Here is a 22,027-nt window from a genome sequence, read left to right on the forward strand (position 1 = left end):
AAAGATGAGATAATAAAACTAAAAATCAATCTTGCTGGCATAGTCAATGGCCAGACTGAAATATATTCCCCTAATGACTCCATACCCAAGATCACACAAGAGAGAACCTGAGTGCTTTCCAGTCTACAGAATGCCAGTGCCAACCCAAATGCGTATCTATACTACATATTTGTCCTTGCTGCTTCTGCAGTTTGGATGCTGAGACACTGAATCCAGGAGTCAAGGCTTTATCTTGAAGAAAAACGCTACTATATAGCTCAAGAGATGTGCTGAGATGCAGCAAACCAGATAGAAAGGGTGCTGGCCTCAGAGAAGAAATGAAAACTGAGGCCCTTAGAAAAGAAATTCATTACCCCAAGGAATTTTCAAAGGGAGTTCACTACAAGGCAGAAACCTAAATCCATACATGCTTCCAAGCTTTTTGGCATTTCAATTATTTTAGAAAATGTTAAATCCAGAATTACTGATAATCAGTTTAACAGCTCCACTAATTTAATCCTGTCCAGACTCCTGGTTTTACTCATTCATGTAACAAATACAAACAGCATCTATCAAGCAGCAGGTACAAGGACAGGAAGAAGTAGTGACATAACTTAGAGTTAAGTTAATCCAGGGACTGGGCAAAGTCTTGACCATACAAGTGAAATATAAGCTTTCGGGAATTCAATTATTTGTAGAAATTCAAAAACATTTTCCAGTTCTCTAAAGATCCAGCTAAGAATTCATTTTTATCAAATGGTCATCATGAAGTCAGAGGTACAGAAGCTCAAGTAGCAATCAGGATTTGATTTTAACAGAGGGTAAGAGCAAACAAAAGGTTTGACTCCTGCCTGCTTTCTGCAATGAACAGGTTTCTTCATGTGGGATCATAAAGATTGTGTTCCACAAGCAACAATGGCCCTGACTCACGAAGGTCATAGATTTAGTTCACAGAGGCCCCGAAAAGTTCAGATTTCTATCACATACAGCCCAACATATTTGAGGCCCTTTGATATATGGTTATCAGGATGAAAACAGGATTTCTGGCACTAGATACTGCTGATGAACCTCAGTGGGTAAAGGGTCTTTATTACCATTCTGCCTGGCTCAACTTTTAAAGGGCTAAATAAAAGAGTAGAGCAAAAGAAAAGATTAAATGGGATTTCCTAGACCTTAAACTTATCATTCTTGTTTGTATTTCACACAAACTTTAGGGCCTGTGCTTCTTTCGCAACCCAACAGAAGACATTGAATTACCATCACTTTATGTTATGGCTAAAGGCAAACAGGAATAGTTACACTATCCAAATGTTTCCAATTTCCTTCTTATGTATACATTTCCCATACATATTTGTGAAGGAAGCAGGTAAGTTTGGTCATCTAAAATGAAAATGGCATTTAATAGTTATGAAAATTTAAATTATCAAGCTGTTTGTGTGTGTGTCTTGGGGCTTGAACTCAGGGCAACTTGCAAGCATTCTACCACTAAGCCACATTCCCAGCCCAATATTAGTAAAAGAATGGAAGTGGCCTATCATGGTGGCAAATGTCTTTAAACCTAGCACTTAAAGGCTGAAGCAGGATGTGCTGCCGAAGATACTACAAGGAGTTCAAAACTAGTATGCCCCAAATAGCAAGACAATGTAAAAAAAAATACAGGAAGAGGGAGAATGGATCAAATCTCCATCTGGTCAAATAAGGAAGGGTGACGAACTAAATGTGGCTAAGCCAGGATTGAAACCTAGAATTGTGTATCCCAGGAACCTGCTCCTTTACCTCTCTGCATGCAGCATGCTTCTGGGGTTGAAGCAGCTGGAGTTTAAGCACACAATATGAGCCTGACAAATATTTGTTGAACCTCAGTCTCTTATTACCATCTAAATCCATGGCTCACATCTCCAGTACTTTGGTACTCCTGGCCAGACCAAGAGAGTCATTTGTCCTTGGCCACCTAAGGGAGCTTCTGCTCCTACTGATCTATGAAATACAGACATCCATATCTGGGGTGGAGGTGGGGGAGTGGGAAGTAAGCTCTCTATCCACTTAGGCCAGGCAGCAACATCCCAGTGCATTCCTGGATATCCAACAGCTTTCCTAGAACACCTTCCTGGGCATTCTCCAAACAGTATATTGATGCTCATTTTTAGATAAGAGGCTCTGCCAGAGAAAGAGCAAACAGCAGGGATGTGCAAGGGTGTGGAAGATGCCTAAAGGCTTCCTCTGATTTCTATGGTAGCCTATTACAAACTTCAATACAGCCTTAACAGCGCAGCCAAGCTCTAGTCCTTTTCCAATTCAAAATGATGCGCTGAGAGAACATAAAGCATTCATTTATTTTCCCATATTTATAATCTCATAGAGCTTACCTTTCTCTCCTGTTGTTCACAATAAGGTGATAATTTCCCTCTTGGTCCATTTCAAATTCAAAGAAGACAGTAAGCAACCCTAAACTCCATGCAAGACTTTTCACATCACAATACTTTTAAAAGCTTAGGCAGAGAGAACTGAAGACAGACATTCCCCTGGTATTTTTAAATCTTTGTAAGTTATATTTCTTTTGATGCAGAAAGCTCTTTTTAAGCATGATGTCCTTTATGTGAATAGTAAAAAAAAAAATGTTCATGGTAGCAAATGCAGCAGGAAAAAAAAGGGGGGGGAGTTGAAAAAAAATGGAAATCCTGTTTCTGTCCATAGGTGAATTGCTGCTGTGAGGCGGTTGCAATTTGACTTTGTACAAAAAGGGTCACTGAACAGAAGGTCAAGCAGCTGGCCATTTCCATTTCAAAGATGCTATCAAAAGGCCAAGAGGCAGTTCACCCAGCAGCCCTTTAGCAAACAAGATTTTCTCTTCTCTCACTTACGATATTTTTTATGCCAAAATAGTTTAGCCAGAATGTCCCTGGTTCACCTCCCCCAAAACATAATGACTTATGTGAGATTTGGGGAAGACTTTAGTTAAGAAATCTGGAAGAATTTTGAGTAATGAGTAACATTTGGTGATCACTTACCAAACGTTTTGCAGTGAGGTGATCAGTCACAACACTGAGGCTGAGACAACCAGAGAAAAGGTAGCTCCTCTATTACAAATTATGACTTGTCACGTCTGCCACAAGAGAACCCAGCTTTACAAACACCTCACTGATTAATCAAGAGCCCCTCCGGAAAAAAAAAAAAAAACACTAGGTATGGAAAGCATGAAATTTGAGGCAATTAGGAGATGGGTTAAATCTGAAGTCTTAGTAGTTACAGCTCACGTAGTAGTCTTACCAGGAAAAATGATTCTGAAAAAGCTAGAAATTATGGATGTCTAGACTTTAGAGGCCTATCAAACAGAGGCCTGAAACACAATACAAAGAGAAAACAAACTGAAATATAGGAAAGCAGTCACAAAGGAAGAGAATACTTACCATTAAAACCCTTTATAAACTTTGGTGGAAGCAGGGAGAAGAAGAGGTAAAGAGGAGATAGATACATAGAAAGATACACAGCTACACAAAGATAATAATGATACTGTTTTTTGGCTGACATCTCACAGAGACAAGAGCAAGCTGGACTAACACTAAGAGTGTCTTGGATCCACTCATGATCACAAACAGCCCTCAACAAACTCAGAAAAACCCCTGTGCTAGAAGCACCAAAGGTCAAATCAGGGGAAGTCACATCCATCTGCTGGTCTCAGAAATGTGAAAAAGAGCTAAGAAAAGGTCAGGAGCTACATAAATGCAGGAATACTATGGGGACACAAAGAGCAGGAGAAGATGGAAAACACAAAGATAAAGGTAATTCCTTTGCCTGGCTTCATTGTGAAAGGATGAGAACATCCAGGGAAGCTGGAGTCATTGTCTAGGCCCAATACTTAAGGGCCTTAATGTTCTCAGGAGCTGTGTTTAAAAAGTCTCCATACTTCATCATCATACAAATAGTTTCTAAGGGGGGAGGGAAATGGGGACCAAGACATGAGAAAGGTATCCATGTCTGAAGTAATGCACCTTCTATCTGGTGAATATAATGTAACCCTTCTATCAATTACAATTACAATAAAAAATATATGGAAAAAAATGGTTTCTGAACTTGTCCTTTTACCCCTGCAACAGCATGAGCCTTGGTTGACCCAACCCAAGATGACCAGTCATTAACAGTTCAGAGCAGCCATGGAAATCACAGAGGTCAAGATGGGATTTAGAAACAGTCCCCTGGGAGAGTGCACCAGCCCTTTCTTTGATGCCTTAACCAAGCTTGTGAGCTCTCTTGAGAAAAAAGAAAAATCACTAGTAACTTCTGTTTTGAAAACGTTCATAATACTATGAAGAGAAAGTGTGATGGCTTCCAAATATTCTAGCAGTTTTAACTGGGTACTGACTAATCTAATAAGCAACCTTTGTCTTTTTTTAGTGTTGCATCTTGGAAAGGATCCTTTCTTAAGCCAGTTTGTGCTTACAGGAGCCAATAGGATCCTCTCTTGTTCTTCATTTACATTTTTCCAAAAATGTCCCATCTTCAGGGCTAAAGAGAAATATTTGCTGGCAGGAAGAGTGCCGATGGGGAGAAGAAGCAGAGAGAAAGAATGACATTGGTGGCTTGCACCTGTAATCCCAGCTACTAAGGAAGCTGAGATCTGATGATCCTGCTTTAAAACCAGCCCAGGGAAGAAAGTCCATGAGACTCTTATCTCCAATAAACTACAAAAAAAAAAAAAGAAGTAGAGCTGTGGTTCAAGTGATACAGCACTAGCCTTGAGCAGGGACAGTACCTAGGCCACAAATCTAAGACCCAGGACAAGTTTAAAAAAAAAAAAGACATATTCTGATCCTCTGAGTCCAGGTTCACTTATCCAGAGCCAGGACAGGTCTGCTTAACAGGTAAAGAAAGCTTTTTCCATTCAATAAATCTCTAACTGACCTGAAAAATGGTATTGAGGGTTCCTACCGTCTGACAATCCTCTGCAGTATCTTTTCCAAGTGAGCTGTTGAAGTGAAAGAACAAAGGACTAGCTTCTCATTTCTAGGAATTCTGGAGGGTGGAAAACCACAAACACAAATTCCCCAGGCTCTCAGGAAACATCTGGAGGTCCTTAATATTATATAACAATAGGAAGGTGGAGATGAAGAAGTGGGTCAGGAAAAAAAAGCAGAGACTGTCCACTCAGAGAAATGCCACCAATTGGGAAGGGACAGCAGGAGGCAGGATGACCTCAACTTGCCTCTCACCTGAATGAGCCTAATGCAGCAGCTGCTAAATCAAAGGGAGAGACTTCTCAGAGGGTGTAACAGGCCAGCAACCTGGCCTGGCTAGCTTCTCCAATCCACCAGGCCCTCTAGGTTTCGATCTAAAATTTTCAGTTATTACCCTTTACCCAGGGTTACTTGCAAAACAGAATACTAGCTGAGAGAAACCATCTGTCACCACACCTGACTATGCACAAGAGTAACTGATAAAATGGCCCCTCTAAACTGACAAAACTGATGGCCAGTTTTCTCCCTCCTGTGGTCTGTTCACCAACACTATCAAAAAGTGGGTAGCTCTGTGGAACTACCAAGGCTGAGATAAATAGGCTACAGTAGAAAAGACACTGGGCCAAGTTTGGGAGTAGGGAGAAAGAACCAACAGCACTCAAGATACCAGTATATACTATGTGCTGTGCTAATAAGTATTACGTAATCCTCCCAATCACCCTGGAAGGGTAGGCACGAGCTTCCTCATTTGACAGGTTCAGTTTCTCCAACTGCACGATCACTCAGCTACTTGAATAACTAAGATGAATTTCAAACAAGCTGGAACCGTTTCATTTTCTTTCCATTATTCCAAGAAGCTTCAATAAATTTCATTGGGCTACTTCAGGAACTAAGTGATATAATAAAAACGTGGCTGGATCCAAAATACCATTTAAATATCAGCTAGGTGTGTACATATGTATATAAATAATACACACAAATGCTCAGATCTACAATTCATTGTATAGAAGAGCCATGTGGGTAAGTATCCATGATGTTTCTCGCTACAAAGCTAATATCTGTGCCTTACACAATTCCCTTGCGCATCCCATCACCACCATGGCCATTAAATGCAGTCCCCAGATAAAGTACAAGCATGCTGGTCAAAAATGGATATTCACAGCCTGAAAGCACTTTACGATTATCAAGGGACAAAAAATGAATTAAAATCACACCCAGCTAAGTACCAGAGAAGTATTTTCAAATTAGCTTCATAGCTGCTATCTCTCCAGTCCCTGACATGTGGGTTCTACCTGCTGACATCTCCCTCAGGAAAGCTAATATGTTCAAATTGGACCCAAGACAGATGATTACAGTTTATTTTCCATACCAGTGACAACAGAAACAGGTCAGTTTTGCCAATGGGGTAAAGAGCTGGAGGCTATCTTCCCGTGTTAATGAAATGTGTGCCTTTTTAGAGTCATTTCCATGATTTATAAATTCTCAGCAATGCAGGGAAAAAGGTGAAGCAAATAAGGACAAAATTTGAGGAAGAAATCATTCTTTGAATCATGCTACACTTGCATGATGCGCCAGTGGATGCTTCCTTAAGCTTCGCATGCTTGGCATCTTGCTTGTCTCTCTCCCAGGTCCTTAATCTCCTACCAACACAAACCAGGGAGGGGGGGAGGGAGGAAGAGTCTCTTAGAAGAGAATGGCTGTTTCTACCTGCCCCACCCCCATGCATCCTCACTAGAATGCCAGAAGCCTCCATGAGCCTGATGATATATTTTCTAAACTACAAGGCAAAAGAAATCAATATATGAAAATGCATAAAAGCAAGCCAACATTAGTGCCCAGCACTTGGAAGCCATGATATATATCCTATTGCTTATCCAAAATCTGTGCTAGAGCAGAGGAACAGGGAATGGAGTCATTAGCAGAAATAATGTCTCATCAAGCTGCCTTTATCTTCTCAGCATACCCATGCTCCAAGAAGGCATGAGGACAATGACAAAGTTTTTCCAGCCTGCCCATTTCCATCTTACTCCTTTGTATTATGCCCCAGCATAATATAACACTAAGTTACAGGTAAAAAGCACTATGCTAGCAGTCTGTTCATCCCACCTCCCACAGTTCCTGTAATTTTATTTTTTTTGGTCGGTGGTGAGCTTGAACTCTGAGCCTGGGCGTCGTCCCTGAGCTCTTCAGCTCAAGGCTAGCACTCTACCCCTTGAGTTTCAGAGCCACTTCCAGTTTTCTGGTGGCTAATTGGAGATAAGAGTTTCACGGACTTTAGTGCCCAGGCTGGCTTTGAACCGCAATCCGCAGATCTCAGCCTTCTGAGTAGCTAGGATTACAGGCATAAGACACCAGCACCCAGCCTTCCTGTAATTCTTGAACTCCATAGTAACCCATTTTATCATCACCACCACCTACAGATTCTACAACAGCTTTTCCTATCCCAGGCCCACTAAGAAAGAGTAAGAGTCATCACTTACTGACTCTGTGCTTCAGGCTAGTCCCTTAACTTTTCTGAGCCACCTGTTTCCTCATCTTAAAAAAGGAAACCAATCCCAGGACAATGCTAGGTGTTCAGTAATGGTACATTTTTTTCCAAACAAATATGAAAGCACCATGCCCAATGCCTACCTAGTTCATGAGTAGTAAGTCTATTCTGTTCCTTTCTGTCCTCATCCACTAGATCCACACAAACATACTCTCCCCAGCCTCACTCCCAACCCCAATCTGGTCGAGGTAAATTAAGACAGGTAAAATTTCCATGTTCAAAAATGGTTAAGAAGCTGGGCACCAGTGGCTCACACCTACAATCCTAGCTACTCAAGAGGCTGAGATCTGAGGATCGCAGTTTAAAGCCAGCCAGGGCACTGAAGTCCCTGAGACTCATCTCCAATTAATCACCAGAAAGTGAGAAGTGGCACTGTGGCTCAAAGTGGTAGAGTGCTCACCTTTAACAGGGATAGCACCCAGGCCAAATTCAAGCCCCAGGATGGGCAAAAAAAAAAAAAAAGGAGGGGAGGAGAGGGTTAAGATTTAAACTTTCATGGGATTTCATCACTGGAACACAGACTAGGTAAAGACAGATCCTTGGGAGTTTAAAACCAAAAGAGAATTAGAAGCCTTTGACAAAAGTAGGAAAACCCAGGGCCCTCTAGAAACTAGCTTCCATAGGGAAGGTGAGATAGAACATCATCCATTCAATCTTGCCATCCATCCTGCCATTGCACACACCCTGCCCCAGATAACAGAGGCTCACAGAAAATGGGAATGAGGCAAGTTGACTGCATAATGAAAGAACAAGTGAATGAGAAAGGAAGAGGATCTTGTGGCCATCATTCCCTGGAATTTGAACAATTCTTTCCTTCACAAAAAAGGGGGGGGGCCGGGAGTTTGGCCTAGTGGTTAAAGTGCTTGCCTAGCATGCACAAAGACCCGGGTTCGATTCCTTGGAACCACGTATATACAAAAAAGCCAGAAGTGGTGCTGAGGCTCAAGTGGTAGAGCTCTAGCCTTGACAAAGTCCAAGAACAGCGCTCAGGCCCTGAGCTCAAGCCCAGGACTGGCAAAAAAAAAGGGGGGGGGGCAGGGAGTTAGTGGTAGAGTGCTTGCCTAGCACGCACAAAGACCCAGGTTCTATTCCTCAGCACTACATACATAGAAAAAGCAGGAAGTGGTGCTGTGGTTCAAGTGGTAGAGCTCTCGCCTCGAGAAAGCCCAACGACAGTGCTCAGGCACTGAGTTCAAGGCCCAGGACTGGCAAAAAAAAAAATGGGGATGGAAACAGCATTGTGGCTCAAGTGGTAGAGTACTAGCCTTGAGGACAATGCCCTTAAGGGATAATGTCCAGGCCCAAAGCTCAAGCCCCATGACCGATGAAAAAATGGGGGGCTGGGAGCATGGCCTAGTAATAGAGTGTCTTGTCTACCATGCATGAAGCCCTAGGTTCAATTCCTCGGTACCATATACACAGCAAAGGCCAGAAATAGCACTGTGGCTCAAGTGGTAGAGCACTAGCCTTGAGAAAGCCCAAGGACAGTGTTCAGGCCCTGAGTTCAAGCCTCAGGACTAGCAAAAAATGGTACAGAGGGAGTTTGGGAGTTTGGTCTAGTGGTAGAGTGCTTACCTAGCATGCACGAAGACCCGGGTTCAACAAACATAGGGGAAAAAAAAGCTGGAAGTGGTGTTGTGGCTCAAGGGTAGAGATCTAGCCTTGAGAAAAGTCCAATGACAGTGCTCAGGCCATGAGTTTAGGCCCCACAACTGGCCAAAAAAAAAATGGTACTGGGGCTTGAATTCAGTGCCTCATATTCCAACTTTCATTATGTAAAAACAAATCCACAAAAAAAATACAAATAATTGAGGTCTCTCTGACCTAAACTTTCCTGGAAATAACCTATCTACTGGACCTGATTGAAGAAAGAATTGCATTTTTGATTGTAGAAGTCCATGTCTACCAAATGGATCATTCTTTGTTTTAACAGACATAAGACATTTAAGCAAACTGAATCCTGTATGTCTGCTGGCTTTTGACTGAGATTAATGTTAACATTTTACCAGTTAACAGGGAATTTGTCCCTTCACGTGTTCTATTTTAAAAACAGAATTGAAAGTTCTAGACAAAGTAAAACTATATTGGCTGGGTATCTATGGCTCATACCTGTCATCCTAACTACTCAGAAGGCTGAGAGCTAAGGATCATGATTTAAAGTTAGCCTACTCAGGAAAGTCTGTGAGACACTTATCTCCAATTAATCACCAGAAAAATCAGAAATAGCACCATGGATCAAAGTGGTAGAGTGCTAGCCTTGAGCAGAAAAGCTCAGAAGAAGTGCCCAGACTGAGTTCAAACAGCATGACCAAAAAATTAAAAACTATATTAATAGAAACACAGATCAGTGGTTGTCTAGGGTGAGGGTGAAAGAGACAAGAAAAAGACAAGAGTAAACTGGGTAATGGAGCTGTTCTATGTCCTAAGATGGAGAAAGTATATCCAATTGTTCATCACTTAGAATTACCAAAGTTTTATTATATGTAAATTATACCTCAATAAAGCTTTTAACAAACATGCTTATCTTACACAAGAAGCAATATAACTTAAGAATGTCAGGGGAAATGTTTCTGCTATGCAGAGATGGAAATACTAGGTCTGCCAAAATGTCTCAGTAACAAAGTACTTCATCAGAACATGTCAATATTTTGTGGAATAAATCACCATCTGTCAGCTGCCTGAGGTGGACTCATGTAACATTTAACGTGCTCAGAGCATGTTTCCATAGCACATCTCTCCAGGAGCATTAATTAATCCATTAGAAGTTAAAGCACCAGCACTCAGGTGGGTAATTGGGGACAGTATAAAACACTAGAAAAACAAGACAAGGGTTCTGAGTCAACTCTGCGAAGCCCAAAAATGTGGTACTGTCCAAGTCTTTTCTTTCTGCTCTTCTGTATTTACTTAGCAAATAAAACATTTGAGGTCCAAGATTATCTGAGACCCAAATGGTTTTTTTTTTTCCTTATAACCATTTGAGTTAGCCACTTAGGGAATCCATAAGGTTGAGATTCCATAAAGTTGGTGAATGAAAAGCTGCTGACAATAAAAGTTTCTCCATCCCTATTAACCCCAAAAAATAATCCTTTATTTTTTTTGCTAGTTCTGGGACTTGAACTCTGGGCCTGAGTGTTATCCCTGAGCTTCTTTTGCTCCAGGCTAGACCTCTACCACTTGAGCCAGAGCACTACTTCTGGCTTTTTCTGGAGTACTTTAATGGAGAACAGGAGTCTCATGGGCTTTCCTGCACAGGCTGGCTTCAAACCGTGATCCTCTGATCTCAGACTCCCAAGGAGCTAGGATTACATTAGCCATGAGCCATCACCACCCCACATCAAAAGGTAATTTCTTAATTCTTTCCTTGTTTTTTTCCCTATTCTATTTACCTCACTTTCTTAAAACATTTTTCCCTGGTAGCATTTTTTTTGCCAGTCCTGGGGCTTCAATTCAGGGCTTGGGCACTGTCCCTGAGTGTCTTTTGCTCAAGGCTAGCACTCTACCACTTGAGCTACACCGCTTCCAGATTTTTCTATTTATGTGGTACTGATGAATCTAACCAAGGCTTCATGGATGCTAGACAAACACTCTACCAATGAGTCACATTCCCAGACCACCTGATAGCATTCTTTTAAGGACAGAATACCTGTTTCAGATTATGCTTATTCCTCACCATATTCAAAAATCAACCAAAAATGGACAAAATATCTGAATGATACCCCAGAGCCAACACCAAAATTTTTCTGAGATTTTAGCTTTTAGAGATCTTTTCTCCACAGCCTGCCAAGAATTCAACCCACTTGAACACTCTTTCTACAGTGTAAAAACTGTCAACTCAAGCAATGGTGTTTTATTTCATTTGCATTCCTTTAAATTATATCTACACAGTCAATTTAGAAATGTTTCTTCCTTCTCAATCCCACATTATGTGAAGTAAATTGATCACAAGCATGTTTAGTATCCGTGTCTTTAGATTTCCAGTGAACATATTTGGTAATTCATAGAAAATTCTGTGGCTAGATCTTTTATCATGGCACAATACCCACCACTAACTGTTTTCAGAGGAAAGCACTTACTTTCAAATGTAGGTTGCTAAAAGACAGTGATATTATTAGACCAACTATTGTAATCCTCCAAACCTAAAGAGTTGGAAACTTCTGCCTGTACGCTTAGTTTGTAAAGATTTTTGAAACACAGCCAAACCCATCCACTTATGTATTACCAATACGCAACCAAGAATGAAAGGCTTGTCAAGTAAAATATTTACTATCTAGCCAGAAAAAAGCATTGCCTAGGATATAAGCACTCCAAAATTGCATCACTGGATAAATGGTTCTAAGACAACTCCCTGGTTTTGAAGTATAATTTAAAGAAAATTAAAACCTTACATTGTACAGTGGTCGTTGAATTCATCCTGAAGCGCTCTCCACACTGACCGCTTCTAGTGGTTCTCTTCAAGTAGTGTTAGACTTCCTAATTCTTAGAAGTGTTTTCTGAGGAAGCGCTCCTTCCGTGGCACCACAAATAACTCGAGACATCACTTTAATGCTCTGTGCTTCTGCTTCCACAACTTGAAAGCAGAGTGTTTGTGAAACTTGAAGGTCAAGTGCTTTCAGAGAAAAGAACTGTAGTAGGAAGATGTGGCTCTTGCACCCGGACAAAGTGGAAGAACAGGAGGATGCTGGACAATGGAGGGAATGGAAGAGCCAATGGGCAGCTGGAGCCAGCCAAACACAAGGAAAAGACCCTGGGAAGAAGGCATGTCTGGAAAACGTACCTCTGTCTCCATGTTTCCAAGCCACTCTTACAGAAACCTCAATATTCAAGCACTGTATACAAAATTTTCTAACCTTGATAGATTAAGGCAGATTCTTTCAGAAGAGTTCCCTCCAGTGCTCCTAGGGAGATACTTTGTAATGGTTTGCAGGTAGCTCAGCCTAGCTAAGCCTCTGTCGACAGAAGCACTGCTGAATATCAAATCACCTGAAAGAACTCAATGCTAGGAAGCTGACAGACCATGATTGTTTTATTTCTTCTTGTACAGCAAAGTGGAAATTACTTCCCTCTGTTAAGAGGTAATCTAGTCTTTGGAGGCAGACAGCCTATGTTTTCAGTTGCTATAAAGGCTCACACATGTTCTGTTACACTTTCTTTTGTCTTCTTCTACCCCCCTGGAGCTGAGAGAAGCAAGCTGAAGTCCTTTAAAGTATTTCTACAGCAATTTGTACAAGAGCACAGTCCTTCAGTGATTTTATTCTAGGTTGGAATATCCTCCAACACTTGGAAGGAGAGCTGTGAGGGATTCTGTAACACAGCCTAAAGCCGTTAAGGCATGGCCCTTCCCAGGAGCAAACCTTTCTGCACATGCGCGCACGCGCGCACACACACACACACACACACACACACACACACACACACACACACACACACACACACACGTGCGCGCACGCACTCTCTGACACACACTGCAGGGTGAAAGATGGAGATCTTTTCCAGAGGCTAAACCTGATAACTGATCCTGATCTTCTTTCCTGATAGCACTGGGATTTTGAACTTCAGATTCTTGCACTTGCTTGGTATACTTCAACCACATCCCTTTTCCTACTTATTTTTCAGATAATCTTGCATTATCCCCCCCACACCCAGAGTCAGCTTCAAACTTCAATTATGATTCCTGTATAACTGATACTACATCCATGTCTCACCACATCCGGCTTAGTGGCTGATATGAATTCTTGCTAATCTTTTGCCCAGGCTGGCCTCAAACTGTGATCCTCCAGATCTCTATCTCCTCAGGAGCCAAGATTACACATCTGAGTTATGTTTCAGCCAAATCTTGCTTTCTTCATTAGACATTACTACACAATGATGTCCAAAGAACTGACCCCCTGCTATGGCAAAGTAGGCTAGCTTCCCTCATGGCTATGGTTTAGATATGGCTTGGTCCCGGGACATTAATGTGCTGTGAAGTTCTTAGTATGGTAAAGGAATCTAACAATAGAGCCTAGTAGGAAACAATCAGGTAACTGAGAACAGTTATGCCCTAGTTAGTTCTCAGGAAAGTGCATTATCAGAAAAGAGCAAAACTGACCTCTAAATTGTTCTCCAGCTTCCTGTCTCAACATGTGATTTCTTCCTCTGATGGATGCTCTTGCCAGAATGAATACCAATCTACCAAGATATGAGGTAATCCAGAGCCGCTTAGAAGTCAGGCATCACATTGCCACACTGGGAACTAAAATAACCTTCTTTCCTTTACAAACTATCCACTCTCAGATATTGTTATAGTCATAGAAAACAGACTAATACAGGCCCCCTACGATAGAGCTGAAACAAGGTACAAGTAAGTATATCATCTGTTCTCTCATTTTTCCTTGCCTGCAGAATATTTCTTTGCATGCTTGAGAACAAAAAGTACCTAAGATAGAGTTGTGATGTCATTTCCTTGTTCATCACCTTTGGAAATTGTTCACATTGTATGTCCAGCCTCTGAAAAGTAACATTCCTACCTAGCCAGAACATAAGCCAATCGAAGCCCATGATGGTATCAGGGTGTTCTGGAAGTACACAATGTATTAGATAGGCAGTGGTAGGTCCCTTATTCTAGTGAAAGCAGCGGCAAAGAAACACAATTTTTTGAAACTTTGGAAGTTTTCAAGAAGTTCACAGAATTTATGACACAAAAGCAATAGGAAGGCTGATGGATATGGCAGCTACAATGATTGTACTCCCTGAAATTCCATGCAGGCTGGCTATAAGGTATCCTCGCCCATCTAGTTTCGGCAGGAAGGTTGATCCTCCTATTTGCCTAACCCCAAATATGCTTTTCCCCACTTCTAGTATCTGTTGTGTGAGTCCTTTCCAAGCTCAAATTTGCCAGTGTCCTCCATTCCTCACAACAACCCGCACAAATGGGGAAAAAATTAATAGGTAAATGACTGTGAATGAAATGACATACAGGGCCAGGAGTGTGGCCTATGGTAGAGTGCTTACCTAGCATACATGAAGATGTGGGATCAAGTCCTCAGTGCCACATACATAGAAAAAGCCAGAAGTGGTGCTGTGGCTCAAGTGGTAAAGCACTAGCCTTGAGAAAGCTCAAGGACAGTGCCCAGGCCCGGAGTTCAAGCCCCAGGATTGGCAAAATTGAAAAGAAATGACATACAAAGCTGGGCACACATGGCTGTAATTCTAGTTACTCAGCCTAGAGCAGAAAAGCTCAGGGACAGATCCCAGGCCCTGAGTTCAACTCCTAGCAATGGGGTACACATGTCCCCATGCACATGAATGCACATACATGCACATACATGCATGCACATGCACACATGCACACACACACACACACACACACACACACACACACACACACACGGAAGGAAAATAGCACCTCAACTTCAGTACCTGTTTCTTTCTGGAATTCTGGCTCCCTTTCCAGCCTTCCTCAGCCTGCAGTCCAGCTTCCTACTCCTAGGGTCTATGACTTCCCCTGTTTCCTCAGCTCTCCCGGGCTGAGGGCCACCATGGCTTCCCGCTCCCTCATACAGAGGCCTGGCACAAGCTCTAACTCCCTCCAACACAGCGGGAGCTTCGGTTCCCTCGTCCACACATCCGGGAACTCCTACCGCCCTCAGCGTACCAACACGAGCTTCCGGTTACCCTGTTCACACGCCACCACCACTTCCGGTCCCTTCCCTTTCAACTCAGGCGCCAACTTGCCTTCTGTCACCCTTCTCTACTGTGTGGGCTTCCAGTCCCCTCATCCTCGGTCCCACAGGGACTTCCGGCCCTCCCCTCATCCTCCGCCCCACATGGACTTCCGGTCCCCTCAGCCACCACCCCACAGGGGCTTCCGGCCCCCCCCATACTCCGCCCCACATGGACTTCCGGCCCGCTCATCCTGGGCCCTAACACGGGCTTCCGGTTCCCTTTCTTTCTCTTTCTGGGCAGAGGGTTTTCAGCACTTTCTTGCCCTCAATTACCTCACTTAGGAATCTCCCCTTCTTCTGATCAGCCTGCACATCCTGCCTGGAGCCTGGGCTCCTCAATTCCCTCGTCATGGTGTTGAGTTGTGTTGGGTTTGGAGTCCAGGTATGAGACAAAGAGTTGTTCAGGAGGAAGAGAAACAGTGGCTCAGCGTTGAAAGGGGTGACACTGATGGAGACACGATGTAGTCATCAACTGCTTATCGAATGACAAAACTCATATGTCAGTCCTGGAGCTTGAAATCAGGGTTTAAGCACTGTCCTTGGGCTTTCTCAAGGCCTACAGCTCTACCACTTGAGCCACAGCACCACTTCCAACCTTTTCTATATATGTGGTACTGAGGACTCGAAATCGGGTCTTCATGCATGCTGGGGAAGCACTCTACCACTTAGGCCAAACTCCCAGCCCATAAAGATTATTTTTTTTAAATTAATGGTTCATAGAAGTAATATGAAGAAACACATCCTTAAATGCTCCAGTTTCAGGAATGACGGGCAAAGCAAAAACAAAATTGAACTGTAAGAAACAGGAATGTATTTCAAATGAAAGTTCTGACAAAGAGCCTAACTACCAAAAAAAAAAAAATCAACTCTTACATTACCTGAAAGAACACATGACAGGCATTTCAAAGCCCTGTGAGAATGAAGAATATGGAAAGGTCTTCAGCCATAACTCAAATTTCCATCGATTTCAGAGAAACCATAATGCTTAGGAAACATAGCAAACCCTTTGGGATAATTCGCATGCATTATAACTGAATATTTACAAACTTTGTAAATGTAGAATGTGGTAATAGAAAGACAGGAAGAAAGGGGAAGAGAAATGTTGGCATGTATTTTCTATAACTATTCTTAGAAGCTTTCAATCACCTCCTTGTATCATCTCTATAAAACACATATGTAGTGCCTATACCAACGGCTTGTTATATAGGTTCCCCCCCCCAAAAAAAAGTATAACATTTTAAATAATCTCTGCATTCGGAGCACCATGTGTTATTTTATGCTGAATTTCTCAGCGCTCAACAAACAAAAAGTAGCAAATATATCTTAGAAAGATGAATTCTCAAAATTAGATACAACCATGCCTTTAAAGAGCATGTTGACCTTCCATCTGGCAAATGTAATGTAACCCTTCTATTAATTACAATAAGAAATATATGAAAAAAAGAGCATGTTGAACTCAACACTGGTAGCTCACACCTGTAATTCTAGCTATTCAGGAAGCTGACATCTGAGAACTGCAGTTCAAAACCAACCCCTGGCAAACCAGAAACAGCAAGTCGTTGAGCACTAGCCTTGAACACCAAGATGCTCAGGGACAGCACCCAGGCCCCAAATTCAAGGCCCACAACCAACACAGAAAAATAAACAAAAAAATTAAAAATATATTGGGCGTTGCCTTAAGCTCAAGCAAATATTCCAGGACACCACCACTGATTCCTAGAAAATTCCATAAAGCCACAGAAGAATTGCACAGGACCTCAGAGACCATATTGCCCAACCCTTTTTATCCACAGGTAAGGAAACAAGATAAGAGATGGGGAAAATAATACTTGTCCCAAAGCATCAGGGTGCTTCTTGGAACCACCAGCCTCTATCCCTTCTTGGCCATGTGCTTGACCTGGGGAGGTCAAGCCACTCTTAGAGATGTTTGAAAACCCATGGGGAGCCCTAAGGGAAAGCCTGAGAGCATAGTTCCCAGTAGTAACATTGGCTGATCACAATGGCCTGAGGTCTGTAACATCCCCACACCCTCCCTTCCTCATGATCAAGCCTTCTACCATAGAACTTCACTGTGAAGCCAGAGAAGGAAGACTTCCCTTATTGCTTATCTTCCATTTGGACTCTCCCACCCACAATCTCAGGAAATGTTGCCAGAAGCTCAGCTCCCAAAATAGTGCACTGCCTTGGCGAAAGGCCAGAAGCTAATAGAAAAGGCAATGTCATGTCTTGTGACCCATTTTAACAGAGATAATTTAGAATTTACCTGACCAAGAGGACCATAAAATGACTTCTAACACTGAGATGGTTAATTACATCAAGATAACATAGGGGGAGGGGGAGATGTTGGAGGGAAAAATGCTGGGTTCCACAAATAATCCTTCCCTCCTCATCAAATAGGCATGAAGTGCGGGAAAAGGAATGGACAGAGAGACTCACCCACAGGAACTAAATAGGGTTATAATTAGTTTGTGCATTTGCAGGTGTCATCTTTCACCCTCTGCCTGTGTAGGAGACTGCAGTAAACTCAGTCAGGGTTCTTTGTGTCTCCTGCAGAAGGACACTGAGATCCTTGGGGTATTGGAGGAAGAGCTAGAAGCAAGATGACTACTAGAAATAAAACAGGCAAAGTCTCTATGATGCAGAGAGGCCACCCAATGCAATGACCCCCAAATATAACCCTGTTTATTGTAGCTACCCCAGAGCTGCCTGAGTGTCCTAATTAGTGAGTGTTGTCAGCACTTCCATTATAATCCCCAGCTGAATGAGCTAAGTGTTTTTATTTCAGCCACTTCAAGTCACTACCTCTAGAACACAACCCTGAGTGACTGGTCTCAATTCCCTTTCCCTGTGACTTATTCTAGCTGTGGTCATCTTCCTATGTGCCTCTGGTTTGTATTGGAGCAGTCAGCTCATGGTAAACCTCAGTCCCATGGCATTTTCAGTTCTGAGATGTTTATCATTTCACAGAAGTCTTGTCACTGGCATTGTAAATGTCTCTTTCCGAAAGTGTCTACAACTGGGAGGGAGCCAGGGAAAGAGCAACGTTGTCCAAGAAGAAATCTACTTATTACCTGACTTACAAAACTGTAACCTCTCTGTATATCACCTTTTTAATAACTTTTTTTTTCCAGTCCCAGGGCTTGAAGTCAGGGCCTGAGCACTGTCCTTGGGCTTTCTCAAGGCTAGAGCTCTACCACTTGAGCCACAGCACCACTTCTGACTTTTACTTTTTTTTGTGTGTGGGTCATGGGGCTTGATCTCGGCCTGGGTACTGTCCCTGAGCTCTGCAGCTCCAAGCAACTGCCCTACCCTTGAGCCAAGCCCCACTTCCCATTTTCTAGAAGTTAATTGGAGGTAAGAGTCTCAGGTTCTTTTGCGCCAGGGCTGGCTTTGAACCTTGATCCACAGATCTCAGCCTCCTGAGTAGCTAGGATTACAGACATTTCTGACTTTTTTCTATGTATGTGATAACAGGGAATTGAACGTGAGTCTTCATGCATTCTAGGCAATCAATCTACCACTAGGCCAAACTCCTAGCCCTATAGTAACAATTAAAATTTAAAACATTTAAGAATCTAAAATAGGAGTCGAAAACTTAAAGCAGAAGCCTGCTGGTGACTCATGCCTATAATCCTAGCTACTCAGGAGGGTGAGATATGAAGATGGCAGTTCAAAGACAACCTGGAAGGGCCGGGAGTTTGTCCTAGTGATAAGTACTTGCCTAGCATACGTGAAGACCCAGTTTGGATTCCTCTTTACCACATACATAGAAAAGTCTAGAAGTGGTGTTGAGGCTCAAGTGGTAGAGCTCTAGCCTTGAGAAAGTCCAAGGACAGTGCTCAGGCCCTGAGCTAAAGCCCAGGACTGGCAAAAAAAAACAACAGCCTGTACAAGAAAATCTATGAGGCTCTTACCTCTGATTACCACCAGAAAACTAGAACTAGAGATGTGACTCAAAGTGTTAGAGCACTAGCCTTGAACAGAAAAGCTCAGAGACAGCACCCAGGCCCTAAGTTCAAACTCCATGGCCAATCAAAAAAAATACAGAAAGACTAAAAATGTGTGTTTAGGTTTTGGCAGGGGGGGGAGGGAGAGTGTTGTTTGTTCTTTGTTTTGTTTTTGGTGCTGGTCCTGGTGCTTGAACTCAGGGCCTAGGCACTGTCCCTGACCTTTTCCTAAGGCTAGCACTCTACCATTTGAGACACAGTACTACTTCTGGTTTACAGGCATGAACCACCAGCACCCAGCTCAACCTTTTTTTAACTGGCTACACATACTGAGTCTTAGCACTACCACAATGGTTTTGCATAAGCAGAAATTTGTTCTGCTTTTTTTGACCTCTTAGAACTATAGTGTTTGGCATTCATCAAAGATTGTGTCCTATAAATTTATCCTCAACATGCTCTCCTAGTGCTCATTCATTCATAAAATGCTTTTGAATTTGAACAGTGTTAGATATTTAATCTTCCTGTTATGCCATAAACCTTTGTGTGCCATCATGTGCCTTGATGTATAGAAAAACTTTATGAAAGCTAAGGGACATGGGGCAATCTGAATTAAGAGAGCATTGTTAAGGAGGAAGACACAGAATGGCGATAATACACACAGGCCTTCAACACATGAAGCTACAGTCCTGTGAGCACTGCCTGCGTTCTCTGCAATCCCTTTCTCCGTAGCCACAATTGTCAGGAGAATTCCATAGTAAAATGGGGTTGGGGGTGTGAGGGTTTGCAGTATTTCCTTGAAGGACTAGATGACACTCAATACATATATCAAATGTCAGGCTTCCCTTAGGGAGTGAGGAGCCGACATAAGATCAATCCTGACACCAAAGCCAGTGGGTTTATGAAACAAGAATTGCAAAAGATACCAAGAACACAGAGCACAGCAGCAGGGCATGGTAGCACACACCTGTAATCTCAAGAACCCAGAAGACTGAGGCAAGAAAATTTTGAGTTCAAGGTCAGCCTGGGTTATACAGAGGAAGAAAAGGGTGGAAGGAGGAATGGATGGAAGGAGGGAGGGAGGGAAGGAGAAAGGAGGGTCAGCAATTAACACTACAGTTGATCCCCAGCATCAGAAAGGGCAGGGGTGGGGTGGGGAATAAATCTAAAGAAAGGCTATTTCAAGATATTTCAACAAACATTTCTCTGCCTTGCCTTAGAAAATCTATTCTGACATAGATTGCCACTTTCCGTTAGAACTTTGCTACAGCCTCAAGAAGGGCTCATAACTAACCACAGCTCCAACAGTGTACTGCAGGGTTCTCTTCAAACCCTCTCTAAACCCCACCAGGGACCAACAAATTGTGTGAGTAACAGCTTAGTCCTGGCAACCACCTTCGCTCAAAGAGGTTGTTCTGACCTCTGGGGATCATCGCATGAGTCCAGTTCCCTTCTCCTGACCCCACACTTAAGGTTCCTCAAACAAGAGCACATGTTAACATCCCTGTAAGGCAGCACTGCTCACATCCTACAGCCTGTGTGCTGCTCAGATGAGCCACCAGGGGACCATACCTGAATTGGAAGGCAACAGTATCAAGAGCTCCAGTTTTCAAAGAACTAAAAACAAGAAAACATTTCCTGAGAAAAACTTCAGTGTCCATACAAAAAAAATTTTTTTAATTAAAAAACACAGCCAGGTGCTAGTGGCTCACACCTATAATCCTAGTTACTCAGGTGGCTGAGATCTGAGGATCGCAGTTCAAAGCCAACCCCAATACAAAAGTCCAGGGGCTTTTTATCTCCAGTTAACCACTGAAAAACCAGAAGTGGTGCTGTGGCTCAAAGTGCTAGAGCACTAGCCTTGAGTGAAAAAAGCTCAGATCAGTCCAGATCCTGAGTTCAAGCCCTAGGACCAACAAAAATACATAAAATAAACACACTCATAGTCTGCAAATAAATGTAGCTGTTACTCTGCAGAAATGCAGAAAGAATATATCTTCGCAGCACATGCCTTTGAAATTTAAATAGGCCTTATAATATGGTATCAGGAGCTGTAGATGCCCATATCCTCTACCACCATTTATATATTTGGCGTGATATTCTCTGGAATCATGTTAAGGAAGCATATCAACACTATTTTCACCCCTTAAGTGTATGCATGAGCATGAAGGTGCTTATACATGTGCTAAATAAACATCTGAAGTGATAATGACCAGAGAGAACTTTAGGGGTCTAAAAATAACGTAGAATCAGCAAGCCCCTGATCTTGGCACACTAGCTGCTATTATTCTGCTAAAATGATCTGCCTGGAAGGCACAGAAAAATCAAAGACAGTCTCCACTGGGAAGCAAACAAGTTTGATTAGCAAAGATGAGCATGTGCTAAACTAATCCTCCCCATTAGGGCAATGGTAAACCTCGCCATTAATGAGCAAATATACATTTTAGATGACATTCTAAAGATATACACATCAAGAGAAAATGTGCCTCCACAGAATAGCCGCCGTCCCAGAAAGAAGAGAATCAGCAGAAATCCTGTTAGCAGGGGGAAACAAGGAGATCTTCTTAATCAGTGTTTGTCAATCACTTCCCCAAACACAAGGAGAATGGCAACACTGGGAGCCAGGCCTTGTCAGTGGGGAAGGCCCAGCTGAAAGAGCTCAAGAGAAAACTGTTTACTGTGTCTGGAGGTGGTGCAATCTCTTTACAATCAGAAAAGTCCGTTGATGTTGGCCTGCTGACAAATGTAGATAGATATGTAAAGATGATGCGTCATGAACTACAGCTGATGAATTTCCCCCAGGAACGCCCCCCCACTCACATCACAGGAGTCAAGAGGTGACAGAGCTACATCACACTGAGTCTGGCAGTTTAATTTGGTGTCGGCTATTAGTGTTGACTT

The 22,027-nt window shown here is 42.6% G+C and overlaps 1 long non-coding RNA gene across 1 annotated transcript in view; it reads right to left on the reverse strand.

The window, feature by feature from the left end:
* Window positions 1-17,109, reverse strand: part of LOC150046456 (uncharacterized) — a 48,060-nt gene extending 30,951 nt beyond the window's left edge. Inside the window, exons 1-3 of the long non-coding RNA XR_016539620.1 lie at window positions 17,012-17,109; window positions 16,061-16,092; window positions 15,456-15,627 (exon numbers count right to left, since the gene is read on the reverse strand). This is a non-coding gene — a long non-coding RNA (uncharacterized LOC150046456). The remainder of the gene's footprint in view (window positions 1-15,455; window positions 15,628-16,060; window positions 16,093-17,011) is intronic.
* Between the last annotated feature and the right edge of the window lie 4,918 nt (window positions 17,110-22,027).

This window comes from Megascapheus bottae, chromosome 25 (assembly GCF_031878675.1).
Source record: "Megascapheus bottae isolate mThoBot1 chromosome 25, mThoBot2.hap1, whole genome shotgun sequence".
NCBI classification, from domain to species: domain Eukaryota; kingdom Metazoa; phylum Chordata; class Mammalia; order Rodentia; family Geomyidae; genus Megascapheus; species Megascapheus bottae.